Source organism: Amblyomma americanum, chromosome 8, assembly GCF_052857255.1.
Source record: "Amblyomma americanum isolate KBUSLIRL-KWMA chromosome 8, ASM5285725v1, whole genome shotgun sequence".
In the NCBI taxonomy this organism is placed as follows: Eukaryota; Metazoa; Arthropoda; class Arachnida; order Ixodida; family Ixodidae; genus Amblyomma; species Amblyomma americanum.
Genome location: NC_135504.1, coordinates 58,287,435 through 58,302,511, shown reverse-complemented (window position 1 = coordinate 58,302,511; position 15,077 = coordinate 58,287,435).

Here is a 15,077-nt window from a genome sequence, read left to right as displayed (position 1 = left end):
AATTGTGGGCATGCTGAACTTCGAAAAACCCAGGAAACAGCCAGGCATTCGGCATATATACTCGAAAGCAGATTACAATCAGGCAAACTGTGAAACTGCAGAGAAGTTCACAAGAGCCCAGCTGTCGTGTATGTGGCGGTTGTAGGCTTTGAAAACGTGCTTCGTTCGGCGGAAACAACACCGGCCACGCAGGCATGACGCGTCTACGGCGCTGATGCAAGATGCGTTCGCTTAATGGGAACTATCTACAATAACTACATAGCAGCCATAGAACTGCAGGAGAAAAGAGAGAAAAATATAAAAAAACTGACAGGACTGTTACCACTCTGCAACGCGTCATTGTAGGTATCTTGCTGTGAAAGTATGTGCAGCTGTAGAAGTCTTTTCATTTAGCGATACACTTAGGTAAATAATTTGAGAGCGACACGCATATGCCAGGTGTTTCAGGGAAGCCTGCAACAAATTTTTGAAATAGGCTCTTCGAGTTTTTATGAAAGCGAATTCTGCGGCAGAATAGTACCAGTGTCGGTAGACATCAGAAAATACGCGAATAAAGTTCACTAGTTAGCCTGTTAAGTTCACATAACTTTTTAGCTATCACATTTAGACACCTGGTTACAAATAGAAATTTGTAGCCGCTCATTAGTAATAGCATATAGCTTTTAGAATTTCGAAAACGCCATTACCGTGGACGCTGTGGCTCGACAAATTTTGGCTATTCATGCTATTTATGTGTAATAGAGTTATTGCCTTGCCTGCATGCTTTCGAAAGGGAATGTATTACGGCACGATGTAGCCAAAATTTGTTGGGCCTCCGCGGCGAGGGTAATCGCGTTTTCGAAGGTCTGAAACATGACGTATCTACCACTAACGACCGGCTACAAATCTCTAGTTGCAACCATTTACCTAAATGTGTCAGTTAAAAAGTTAATTATCATAAGTTAGCTAACCGGCTAATTACTTAGAAGGGTGATGGATCGTGCTAGTGGGTATTCAGATGAGGTTTCAGAGCGCAAAACAACGAAGGGAGGTGACACAAGTGCTAAACTTCCACTAACTATTGAACTTTATTGACCTCTTTTCTGATGTTCGCCAACACTGGTATTATTCTGCCGCAGAAGCCGTGTTCATAACTCAAGAAGCATATTTGAAAAAGTAGTGGCCGGCTTCCTTGCAACACCTGGTATTCACTATGTTATAAAGAAATCTTTTCAGTTCGCACAAATAGCGGTTCATCTACTATAGCCTCTCTCCAGTCTGCCGCTAAACCTCTCTTCGGGCAGTGCTTTTCTCAGCAGCCGCCGTAGGCCAAGAGTGCAACATTCTTACTCTCTCGCCACACTTTTCCTCCTGCTTCCATGGTAACCACCCTCTGAGTTCTTCCGGTGTCAGCCACCCTCCAGCTGCACATTTCTCCGCTCTCACCGGACCCTCCTTTCTCCATGGTGACCCTCCTCTGGTTACGCGGACCATTACTACTAACCCAAGGAAAAGGCCTTCGACAGCTATCGCTGTAGAACGGCGCCAAGAAGGGCAAAGCGATCTCTCCAGTATTATTCTACAATTATCCTGTATTATTTACGGCATGCCTGCAAGAAGCACTCTGAGAGGTAAAGTGCGCAGAGCTAGGGGGCAAGGCTTAACGAGGAATACCTCAACAATAGAGGGTTTGCCTACTGAATTGCCACTCTAAGCAACTCAGGGGACGTACCGCAGCGAATGATTAGGACCTTTACACGGAACCTGTAATGAGATCTTTAAATTTACGGTGAATAAAATGAATGCGCAATTGGTTTGGCTTTTACAGTGCTTAACGTCCCAAAGCGACTCAAGCTATGAGGGACGCCGTAGTGGAGAGTTCCGCACAATTTCGACCACCTGGGGTTCACAATACTCGGGCCTCTAGCATTGAACACGCCAGTTGCTCCTCTTTTAGTGTTGTAGCACTTATAGTAGCCATTCCCCGCATTTAGCCGTTGTGTGCTTGTCTGTCTGTCCGTCTGTCTGTTTCAAGCATGTTTTGTGGCAGGCTGCTCACCTGCCCACCGGGAGGTGGACAGCCTGACCAGGTGTGCGTGTGTAGAAGCTGCTCGGGAAGAGAGAGAGAATTCTTTACACTGAAGGAATTCGGGTACGCAAGCCCTTGGGGTCCCTGCACGATCCCACTGCACTCAAGTGTTCACGTTCCTTAGGTTCACAACCCTAACGGTCCGGCCGGTAGCGATGGTCTGCACGGCCGGGTTCTCCGAGCGCAGAAGGGTCTCCGAGCCCTCCCCATCCCCCCCCCCCCCCCCCAAAAAAAAAAAAAAAATTCTGCTCTGTACGTTCGGCGATGATGTTCCGGAACTCGCCGCAGTGGCTCAGTGGCTGTGGTGCTCAGCCACTAAATCCCAAGGTGACCCCTGCCACGTCAGATGCCGCGGCGGCAACATTTTTGCGTGGACGGAATGCAAAAACGACCGCGAGCAGAGAAATGTCAGAGCATGATAAGAACAACAAATGGTCAAAATTAGGGTTCAGAGTGCTCCTCCGAAGCTTTGGGACGGTAAACCTCAAGTACCACCCTGCTTCCTTGGGAAGATGAATAATCACTATTATGAAAAATGCAGGCAAGAACCGCAAAAAAATGCGAAGTCAATGTTGTCTCTTTGTTAACTTTTATGCCACGTGTAAGCTTCTGCCTAAGCAAGCGGAGCATGCATCCGTGCTTCTTAACGCGATACGAAGGAGAAATGAAAGTTGACGGAAATTGAAGCTGATCGTGCAGATTTTTGTTTACGGAACTCGGAGAAGAGCTCACACTCTAGTCCACTTCTGTCAGTAATTAATGGCTCTGTAATTCATCGAATTCGCCGTCAGCGTTACTATAACGAATCGAGTATCGGGAAAAGTGCGCCAAATCTTATTCCAAAAATTTTTCCAGAATATATGGGCGTTTTGCTGCCCAACAAACTTTGCCGACACTGCTGCAAAAAAAAAGCTAAACTGTTGCATTTTCATCGTCATCATCATCCTGACTACGCCCACTGCAGGGCAAAGGCCTCTCCCATGTCTCTGCAATTAACCCTGTCCTTTGCCAGCTGCAGCCACCGTATCCCCGCAAACTTCTTAATCTTATCCGCCCACCTAAATTTCGTTCGCCCCCTGCTACGCTTGCCTTCTCTTGGAATCCGCTCCGTTGCCTTTAACGACACTGCAGTTTGTTTAAAAAGGCCGAAAAACTGGATGTGCAGCTGACCTCAGAGTCCCCTTAAAGCGGTGAAAAAGTAGGCAAAAGCGGTCGCGTTTTACCTGAAAGTTACCGGGAAGGTGACGGCGACCACGTTTTGCCTGTGAAGTCATTAGCTTAGAGCGCAGAACTTCATGAATGTAAAAACTCATGTGTGCAGAAAGCAGCAGCCTAATTTAACTTTACTTCCCTTTCCTTGTAGACGTTTAAAAAAAAATAGCTGGACGATGACGAAAGGGAAGAGTTCCGGATCTTCACGCGCACCGTACTGCGAGACATCAGTACCTGAATACCATACTGAATGAGATTTTTCCTATTTGGATCTGCACCAAACCCTGGCCAATTCCCCACCGTGGGTATGTGCCATCGTATTTGAGGCAACAACAACAACAACAACCACGACAACAAAAAGACAAAAAGCGCAAAGCTGGCACTGAGAAAGAGAACCACTACTTCGCCGTAATTCACGTTTAAAAGCCGCAAACATAAGCGCACCCCTGAACACACTGAATAAACGCACTGTTCACTGGAACGGATGTAGTATTGCTTTATAAGGTTAATCAGCAAAGTCCTAGTGCTGTGCAGTCTGCACGAAGAAAATCTAATTGGTTGGTTTTTGGGGAAAGGAAATGGCGCAGTATCTGTCTCATATATCGTTGTAACACCTAAACCGCGCCGTAAAGGAAGATATAAAGGAGGGAGTGATTGAAGAAAGCAAGAAACAGGAGCCGTAGTGGAGGGCTCCGGAATAATTTCGACCACCAGGGGATTTTTAACGTGCACTGACATCACTCTGCACACGGGCGCCATAGCGTTTTGCCTCCTATAAACGCAGCCGCCGCTTTCGGGTTCGAACCCGGGAACTCCGGATCAGTAGGCGGGTGCCCTCACCACAGAGTCACCGCGGGCGGTAAGAAAATCTGGAGAAGAGCAGTTTTCGGACAGGAGGATACACTCATGCCGTTAGGCTGGTTGCCCAAACTAGCCTATCAAGTTTGCTAGCGTAAAAACACCGGATTTTCTGCTACGAATAGCTTCCACCGAACTGGAACACTCATGTCACTCGCATGGCGGTCGAATTTCGATGGAGGCCCGCGTACTGTGCGATATCAGTGCGCGTTAAAGAATCCAGGTGGTCCAAATTTCCGGAACCCTTCACCACGGCGTCCCTCAGAGCCTCAGTCGCTTTCGGACATTAAACCTCCATAAGCCATAAACATGTCATGTGCGGTACCTCCAAAATTGAAATCAGCACACCTTTTCGTCTTGTGCAATATAGACTGCGTGGAAGAGAAAAGCAGCTATCAGGAAACTTCACAACTACGCGGCCCTTATATATAGGACAATTGATGGGTATCCCGCACCCCAAAAATGGCCCTCATAACGAGCAAGGCAATAATTAGGCTGGTATTGAAAACATTACTCTTGTTGTGAACAGTGTAAAGAGTTCATTAAAATGGAAGCAAGGAAAAACAAAAATAAGTAGATAGACATTTAAAATCAATAGCATAACAAAAGACGTTCTTGACAAATTTTAAACGGAGTGTTCCTGCTTTCATGTTTTCCCACGTATTCTGTGCTTGTCAGTCTTTTGTTCCCGGACGGTGGAAAAGTTATGTTTCTGTCACACCTAACTGAAATCGTACTTTTAACAGCGATAATTTTTTCGATGCACTGACAATATGAGTATTATAAAAGAAGTGCCCCCCCCCCCCCCCCCCCCGGTAGCACTGTACGGTGATTTGTACGCATACCGAAGGCATCGGTGTTTGTTTATTAAATTATGTGAACAGGTCGGCATTCCTAACACTAATTGGAAATAGTCAAGGGTAAAATAGGAGAGGCTCGTAAAGGATATTAAGTGCATAAGAACCACATGGCAGATTCGACCTATTTGGCAGGTAACTCAGTGTACTTCAGCCCAGTATTTATGGGACTGTCTCGTCGTATGTCTGCAGAAGATAAGGAACTAAAGACACCTCTGGCGGCGGTAGGTCTCTCACCGGACAATCCGGATTCCTATATTGCCTGGACACAGGGTCCATATCATCGTTCACTACTTGATTTCATTACATCAGCCTACCCTTTCTCATTTATTTAAGCATCTTACTCATCTCTCATGTCATAACCTTTATGCCTGGATGAAATAAACATCGCTTGAAAAAAAAAAGACACCTGGTGCGATCGAGTGCAATATTTGTGTCTTATGGGCTGGCTTATTTTGTGGCCTCAAAATACTATTTATTTTGCCTGAATGAAGCTAGCAGACAACTATTCTTGTAGTTTTTTACTTATGTCACATGGTTTGTTTGTAACGCAATTGGTTGTAACAATGATAGAGTGATGTGGTTAGATAACGAAATGAAATATCTGTTTAATATTAACAATATCACTACACAATACGTTTGCCTCGAACCCTTCGAGCAGATATTCTTTACGTTCAAGAAATGCTCGTTGTGCCCGTTGACCTAGCGGAAAGTTAATCAGTGCGGTATGATCAAGCTGCATGCATGAATAAACCATAATACTCGGCATAAGTCTTGAAAGGCTTCGATAAAAAAGAACAGAAGAAAAGAGATTGCTATTCAGAACACAGAAGAGGACCTGAAATTTCGGTAACCCGCTATAATGTTAGGGACATATTTTGCCACCGTTTCTTAAAGGGATCTATACTTCGACTGGTGATATTTTGAAGCGAAAAGCTTCACTACTCTAGGTAATAAAGCAGGCGTCGCGTAGGCCGGAGAATGGCCTTGAACGACCTTCAGCCCAACCACGTTAGCCGTTAGCCTACCTAACCTAACCTAACCCCTTATGTTGTCGAACCCTTGACCCCTGACCTTGACTCTTGGCCCTTAGTTGGCCTTCAACCTTTGACATTCGATGACCTTTGGGTTGACCTTTGACCTTAAGAACATCCGATGGGGTGATGTGATGCCACGTGACGACATCCGAAGGGGGTGTCGTAAGACGATTTGATACCACGTCATAGCCACGTGGTCGTGTGGGTATACTCTATAGAACGGCTGTCGCGAGCGTGTATCGGAGCTGACATGGACGACCATCCGATGCTTAGCTAGCGTGCTTGCTTTTCGCTGAATTCTAGGGTTGGCCAAGTTAAGCCACTGCCGGTTCTTTATAATAACGGTCATTGAAATGACTTGCGAACCAGAAATATCCAAACAAGAAAAATCAAGCTTATCAAATAGCGTTCCATATCACTATGATTTTTTTCGATCGTATCGATGCAAATGGAGTAGGCCTGTGCAAATAGAACTTTTCAAAACCTAACATGATAAGAATAGTGTAGCTAGGAGCCTAACTGGAGCACGATTCGGCATTGAAGAAACCGAATCGGTTATAAATGGAATACTCCTTGTCAAATATTTCCACAAGTAAGGAATATGAAAAGAACAGGTGGTCACATCGCAGCGAAGGCCTAGCGGTTTTGAGCATCCGCCTCCATGCGAAAGGTGGTGGGTTCGATTCGCAGTACCGACGGGTACCCGTCGGTGAAACAACCCCTACAAGCTTCCCCAAACGTGGTGCTCGGCTTTCTATATGGCTTCACACCCGTCGGCTTCACAATGGGGGACCAGCTTGTCCAGACCAAGTGACCGGCTTTCCAGGGCTGAAATACTCGAGACATGTGCTTGGACCAAAACGTTGCTTTGACGGATCGGTGCTACATTCCGCACTAAAAAAAGCTAAAATCCTCCTCGTGCGGTAACGAATACTTGTACTTCCTCTTTTTAATGCAAGTTAAAGCACAGAGTAACGGGTTTGAAAGCACGAGCTGCTCTCCCAAGCGATCCACCAATGTAAGTCGAGCATCAGGGTGACTGATTTTTTTGTACCCATTCGGCGAAACCGGGAAACGGAGAAGTAGCGACGTTTTAGCGGCGCGGCGGTCCGGAGCTAAAACTTTATGAGTTATATAGACAGCTGTCAAAAATGCGCAACACTGATCTCCGCCGGGGCTTACAGGGGATACGTAACACAAAGTCAATATATTAAATATTTATGACCTTGATGTGTGAGCTTAGACAAGATTACTTATTCTTGCTGATGACAACAGCGAGTATAGTGCTACCTCTAGTAGTAGGAGTAGGCGAGAGGGGCGAGACCAAAGTATGAGCCCTGGCCTGAGTGTTTTGGAATCAGTGCAGGGTTTGCTAAATCTGCCAATGACCTACCGCTTGCCCCGATCCTAGAGGCCATGTATGAGCATTACGAGCCCAGCTACAGGAATTGACCGCGTCGTGGCTATGAAGCCTGCATCCTGCGAAGAGCGGCCGCGACAGCAAGCTTGGCGCATCATAATGGGTTATTAAGCGAAAGCTTTACTAGGCTATGTAAACAAGGTCGTGTCCGCAAAAACGCATCCGCAGCAGTTGTGGGCATCTCAGAAGAAACAGCGTTAACCGAGTGGCTGTAATAGAAAGAGGATGATTTGACGATGCTTTGTAAAGAAACATTTTCGAAATTGGATGAATAGTTAATTAAAGCCAAAAACGTTCAAAAAGTGGGCGGGCCGGATGTGTGGGGCCAGATGCCCGGAAGTGTGGGCGGAGCCAACATGTGGTGCCAAATTTGAACACCCGAAATGAATACTGAACGTAAAAGCGCGAAAAGACAAGGACACAGAATAAGACAGGCAACACGAGCGCTTACTTCCAACTGATTTTATTTCATGCAAGAAGCGGAATTTTATACTCCCGATATTGCCTTCGGCATTACCACAGAGTAGTGAAAGGCAACAGTTATCGAGCGACAAACTTGAAGGATGTGAGATATGCCATCTCTTTTTTGGACAACAGAATTGACGGAGCACTTACATAGTGGTAATGCCTTGTAAGCATGCGCAGGCAATATCGGGAGTATAAAATTCCGCTTCTTGCATGAAATAAAATTGGTTTGAAGTAAGCGCTCCTGTTACCTGTCTTATTCTTTGTCCTTGTCTTTTTGCGCTTTTACTTTCAGCATGGAAAACCAACTCGCCCAATCGCGGCTCCTATTGAATTATGGTTCTAGTACAATGGAATCCTTTTTGATGTGTGAACATGGATCCGTATTTTCTGGTCTCCCTCACCGCAAACGCCATCTGCCAAGCTCGTGCTCTCTCCTTCTGTATTCGCTGCAACGTGATACCTCCGGCTGTCACAGCCCTGTTTGGATCCCTTCCACCTTCGGTCGGCCATGTCAAAAAGGTTCTCAAGATACATCTGACGGAGTGGAGAAGGCAAGCAAGACTGTATAAGGACTGCTTGCAAGCAAGGCTTCTGACAGGTGGGAGCATTCCAAGTGCCAAGAGGAAATTACAGCAATTCACTGGAACGTTCGACCAGACCTTCGAGTTTTTGTGGAGTACTGTCTTGCAAGGGCTTCGCAAACTGGTCCTTCCACAGCTGTCTAGGTCGCACAACTACGTCCGAACGTTTGGGGAGAAAACTCTTCCTGAAGAAGTGCGCCGTACACTTCAGCTGGGGCCCAAGTTCGCTGTGGAACAAAAGAAATCAAAACCCGGAACTCTTGGCCATGGTGCGAAAGGTCTCGAAACTTGCACCTAGGAGTGATCAAGAGAGCTGCGTGTCGCAGGGCGTCGATGGTTTAAAGAAGTGTTCGAAGACAAAGCCTCACATTTCCCCTTTAAGTGTTTTGAGAGTCCTGAAGCAAAACGATTTATGTCTTTTTCCTTGTGATAAGGAAGATAGTTTTGCCGTGATAACTAGGAGCCTTTTTCATGAAAAAGTCTGTCATGCTGTTGATAAAGTGTTTGATAGGCAACAAGGTATAAATCTGTCAAAAGATTGAAAGCAAAAAAAGTGCATCTCATTGATTCTTGCCCGCTTAGCTCAGTCTGCAGGAAATGCCAGTGGTCTAAGTCTTAACACGTTCTTTTCCGCTAAAACACACAAAATGGAATGTCCCTTAAGAATTATCGTTTGCGCACACCTGGCAAAATTCAGTCTCTGACTTTCCACAGAAAAGTCTAAAAAAAATTCCGGAAGTGTCATTGATTTTCTGAAGCAAAGTTAAGGAAAGAACATGGTTGCCTTCTCTGTCGATGTGAAAGACCTTTACTACTCGTTGCCGACAAACGGATTGTTGCAGTGCGTTGAAAGATGTATTGAGAAAGCTGGCCCCATTGCTTTCCAGAATTCAGAGGGAGTGAGTGTAGGGGGCTTTATCTTAATTCCACTGTTGTAAGGTGGGGCGATGACCTGTGTTTGCAAAAACAAAGAATATGTATAGGGTCTAGCATTGGTCCCTTGTTAAGTGACCTTTTTTGGATGAATGTGACAGAAGGCTTTTTCCCTGCCTTGGAGACGTAGCAGTGTTAAAAGTTTTGTAGCGTGAGCTACACTAGCCGAGGTTGAGCAGTTTCGCGTGGCTCCTGGAGAGCCGAGCTGCGCATGCGCGAGGAGCATTGACGTCACACGGGGCACAGCTGGCGCGCCGGAGCCGCCGCCGCCGCGCGCGCCGCGCGCGCCTCGGCGGTCATAGCCGCGCAGGCTCACTGGAGCCGGCGCGTGCCCGCTGTGTGCCTTCGTTGCGCAGTAGCCAAGTCCGACGCTGCGCCGGAGGCGCCTGATAGCATCTCATTTAGTGCGCATGCGCAGAGGTATCAGTAGGGTATACATATTGCGGGCGTTTACCAGTGTGGTGTAGCCATGGCGCAGGAGAGCGAACTTGCTGCTCAGCGGGAATTGAAGCTCAGCGTAGCTCACGCTACGTATATCCTGGCATAGCCGAGCTAAGCCACTGCTAATTTTATCGTTTTGTGGACGATTTTTTATATTTTTAGACACCACTGTCATCGCCCTCGATGGCGCGGTAGGAAGCGTTTTAGATCATTTGATGCATAACTTTTCTCCACTGGTCGTCAGGAATGAACTTCCTGAGAACAGTAGCATACGCTTTCTCGATATCAAGTTAACTGGGATGGAAAAATACCCTTACCTTTCAGTTCCGCGCATTAAAAGCTTATAAAAAGAAACATAGCTCGTTTAGGGTTTGTCAACTGTATAAAAAAGTCATGCGAACATGCAATTGAAGAAAGCCTTTTCCTGCAGTCCAACAAGTTGCAAGATGTGGGTTATCCGTTGCACAAGCTAGTTTCAGTTCCGGAAGGGCTTATCCAAAAGAAAAAAAAAAGGAAGTCAAGTTTCAGGAAGAGCCGGAAAAGACAAAGCCGAAAAGAAATCGGCAGTCATTCCTTATAAACATAAGCTTTCGCACAATCTTGAAACAAATGGAAACACGGTAAACGCTGCCGTGTTGTTCTCTGCCCCAAATAAGCTGAGTTCATTATGCAAGCAAGGCACTTAAGAAAACCCGGGAAAAACTGGTTGCACAATCAGGCATCCAAAGCAGTTCGAGAGATGCTCAGAAGGTGTTCCGTACTAAGTGCCGTTAGCCCGTGGTAAATATTATATAGGCCAAACGGGAAGATGCCTAAATGAGTGACTGAGTGAGTATGACTACTTTGTGAACAACAATAAAATAGGGGCACGTGAGCATTCATTGTCACGAAAGCAAAAGTAAAAAGTTTTGTCGCTTCTCTTTCACAAGTGCGAAGTCCTTTATAAGATCAAATCTCAAATTACGCAAGAAATTGTTGAGGCTTTGGAGATAGCGCGAGCTGGCGATGACTGTGGAAGTGCGCCGTCAATTCTGTAGTAAAAAAAAAAATTGGCTGGGGCTCAGCTAAGGTTAAGCCTGGATATCTCGAAGCGAAAAAGGATCGGTGATGTTTATGGTTTGGCTTATGGTTATGCTTTACGATTTAGCATATGGTTATGCATACGGTTTAGCTTACGGTTATGCTTTATAATTTAGCCTATGCATATGCTTACAGCTTTGCTGCGTCGTTTAGCGTGACGTTCTTCTCACTGTTCGGGTGTCTCGGACGCTCGTTGAGCTATCAGCCTTTCATTTCTTCGCTCCTTTTCAGCCAACTCCCGTGGTACCACTTCTGTATCGGTAGTATCGCTCTCTTCTCCTTCCATGTTGAATGCGCACGCCTATTCTCTGGCAAGCGGTTATATAGTCGGCCTCCTCGATAAACACGCGCTTGTGCCTAACGTTAAACGATAACGCATAGCGCGCGGCAGTGGACACCTGCGCCGCGCGTGACATCACGCGCGGCAGCGGCGAAAGGTCAGGCGACGGAGTCGGCGGCGGCCACCTGCGCCGTGCGTGACGTCACTCGTGCTCCGACATAATAATAATTAATAATTGGTTTTTTGGGGAAAGGAAATGGCGCAGTATCTGTCTCATATATCGTTGGACACCTGAACCGCGCCGTAAGGGAAGGTATAAAGGAGGGAGTGAAAGAAGAAAGGAAGAAGAGGTGCCGTAGTGGAGGGCTCCGGAATAATTTCGACCACCTGGGGATCTTTAACGTGCACTGACATCGCACAGCACACGGGCGCCTTAGCGTTTTTCCTCCATAAAAACGCAGCCGCCGCGGTCGGGTTCGAACCCGGCGCATGTCGGGTTGAACTCCGACCTACGTCGGCTCGCTCGAAGCGCGGTGTTCAGTAGCGTAGTGAAGCTTTTCGCTTCAAGATAAATGGCATATCTTACGCCGTTCAAGTGTGTCGCTCGATAACCGTTGTCTTTCAGCACTCTGTAGTAACGCGTTGTAAGCATGCGCAGGCAATATCGGGAGTATAAAATTCCGCTTCTTGCATGAAATAAAATCAGCTGAAAGTAAGCGCTTGTGCTGTCTGTCTTATTCTGTGTCCTTGTCTTTTTGCGCTTTTACGTTCAGCATAGAAATCCAACTCGCCCAAACGCGGCAAAAATGAATACCGAGAAGAACGAGGGAAAATGCGGAGTTAATCATAACCAATTGATTAATTAATGATTAATGAAACCTGTAAAGCGTTAATCAAGGTAAACTAGTGGTGAATTAAGGGTATTAATGGTGAATTAAGGGTGAAAAATGATGTAACAGTGCGGCGCGGAGCGGTGAAAAAATTAAAAATTGGTTCTTGGCGAAAGGAAATGGCGCAGTACCCGTCTCACATATCGGCGGACTCCTGAACCGCGCAGTAAGGGAAGGTATAAAGCAAGCTGTGAGAGAAGAAAGGAAGAAATAGGTGCCGTAGTGGTGGGCTCCGGAATAATTTCGGCCACCTGGGGATCTTTAACGTGCACTGACATCGCACAGCACACGGGCGCCTTAACGTGTATCCAGACGGCGGGCCACAGACTTGCCCGCGGACCGGTCACGTGGGGTCGACCAAGCGTGGCCTGCCGGGTCTGGCCAGTGACAGCATCCACACGACGCACTAAAAGAGCAGACGACAAGGCGGGCCAAGCCTCTGTGATCGGCCTGCAGCAACGCTCGTCTCACGCTTCGACACTCGGCGGCGAGAACAAGCGGAATCCGCGGCCGCGGCAGTGATTCGGCCTAAATACCCAGCGGAAAGCTCGATCGGTAAGGGACAGATTTCTGCCGCGGTGAGGAGGAGGTATAGCCGCGGCGACAAACATGGGCAGGAGCGCAAGCACAAAAGCCAGTTTTGCTGGAGGCTTTCTACATTAACAATAATAATAATAATTGGTTTTTGGGGAAAGGAAATGTCGCAGTATCTGTCTCATATATCGTTGGACACCTGAACCGCGCCGTAAGGCAAGGGATAAAGGAGGGAGTGAAAGAAGAAAGGAAGAATTGGAGGTGCCGTAGTGGAGGGCTCCGGAATAATTTCGACCACCTGGGGATCTTTAGCGTGCACTGACATCGCACAGCACACGGGCGTCTTAGCGTTTTTCCTCCATAAAAACGCAGTCGCCGCGGTCGGGTTCGAACCCGGGAACTCCGGATCAGTAGTCGAGCGCCCTGACCACTGAGCCACCGCGGCGGGTGACCTACATTAACAAAAAATCGAGTAATTGCATTAGCGACGCGTCAATAAGTTTGTTCTTCTCCTCCGAGCGCGCTTTTCCGGAAAGATTTCAGTTAGAATAACTCCGCCTCTTCCGTGCGTGCCTGTTTTTTTTTTCTTTCGGTTATTTCTGTAGGTTCATCTTCAATGCCTGTGTGCCCCCCCCCCCCCTTTTTTTTTTCTTCGCTGATGATACATTTTGATACCCGTTATTTCTTCGATTGTAGATATGCCATCAGATCTCTCTTTTTTTCTGTCAAGAAGCCCAGAGCCGCCCTAGTGTCGTGTGCACATGCGATGTGTACACCTATATACTGATGTCTGTTACGGAAAATAAAGCCAGTTGTTAGTAGCGTTCGTCTTTGTCGTGTCTCCCTACCGCGTTCGTCTATTTTTTGCAAGTATGTGTCACCAACTCGCCCAGAAACAAGTTTTATTGAAGCATGGCAGCGCTCTTCCAAGCAGGACCGCTCGCTTCGGGCTGTATTCATCGTTGTTATTGCCTTTTTGGCTGCATTCACTGGCAATAAATGGAGCACCCATTTCTCGTTTGGTCTCACCTCACTTGAAAGAAGACGCATGAGTGAAATATTTGCTTTATTTTTATTTAGAGTGACGATTGTGCCCCTTATTGGCTTAAGCGGAGCGTAAGTTTGTTGACAGAAATAGTTACTTGTCCTAACAACTAAACGGCGCCACAAGGCTGAGCTTATCCTTTCGTCTGTGTTCGTATACGCTGAACTAAATGTCGGAAATGTGAGAAATGCTGTAACGTGCCGAAAAATACCTGCGTTTAGTGTACATGAGAGTGCATACGCTTATGGCACGTAGACAGCATCAATTGTTCTTTTCTAACATTATCTGTGTACGTCCCGCGGCGACGTTGCGACAGATTTCGCTCGCTCTCGCCGCCGAATGCCCAATTATGAACGAGCCATAAAGCTGTACTAAGGCTAAAAAATAAAATGTAGCGTCCTCTGACCACGTTGACATGTTAACAGTGGAAGCAAAACTTCTTTCGCTGGTGTCGCCTCGACTGCCGGGAGCACGGAGTCGGGAAAGACCAGTGTGGTGTAGTTGCCAGACTTGATGTGTGCGAGTAGGCTAAAAAGTCCGTGGTCCGCAGCCAGAAAAACTGCATTCGCATTTCTCGCGCGATCCGGCCCGCGGACCATGAACGGAGCTCGTAGACTGGAAGCGAAACCCCACGGGAACGCTAGTCCGCGGGTCCAAACAGGTGCGTGGTCCGTTGTCTGGATACACCTTTAGCGTTTCGCCTCCATGGAAAGCGATGCCACGCCAAAAGTGGAGTATACGGCCCCATTCGCTTCGAGGCGTCGCTCCTACGCCATTGGCGGTTTGATGAAGTGACGTCACGATCACATGAGAGACACGACGCAACGGCGCACAAAAAACATCTTGAAATTAGTATACGGCACCTTCTGCTTCGGCGCGCCGCTTGTACGCCAGTCGCTCTCTCGCCTTTGCCGTGTGCAGATGCTGTGTTCGCGCGCTGATGCCGTGGTGCTTAATTGCGGCTTGTGTGGGCGTGTAGCGTTATCTTTTAGCCGTCTGTGCCATCGCATAGTGCAGCTTCAACGTCCAGACCACATGCAAAGAAAGGCAAAGAGGAGAAAAAAGAGGCGACTAGTGCCGAGGAGGCGTCAGTGCTTTCGCATTACTCCAATGCGGGTTGCCGCTGTGATCTCGAAATTTTCTTTGGAACAGTAGCTGAAGAGAAGTACGGGGTGTTTTATTCGCAATTCGTGCAATTATTTGAAAAGTATTTGAAAACTTGAGGACATATTCGATCCGTTCTCGAAAATTTTCAACACGCATATCGAGCAGAAGGATCTTCGATTCGCTGTTCGAAAATTCCGGATATTCGCACACGGCTTTAACACAAGTCACTACAAGAAGGAAAACACGGGATGCTAAATGTTTGTTAT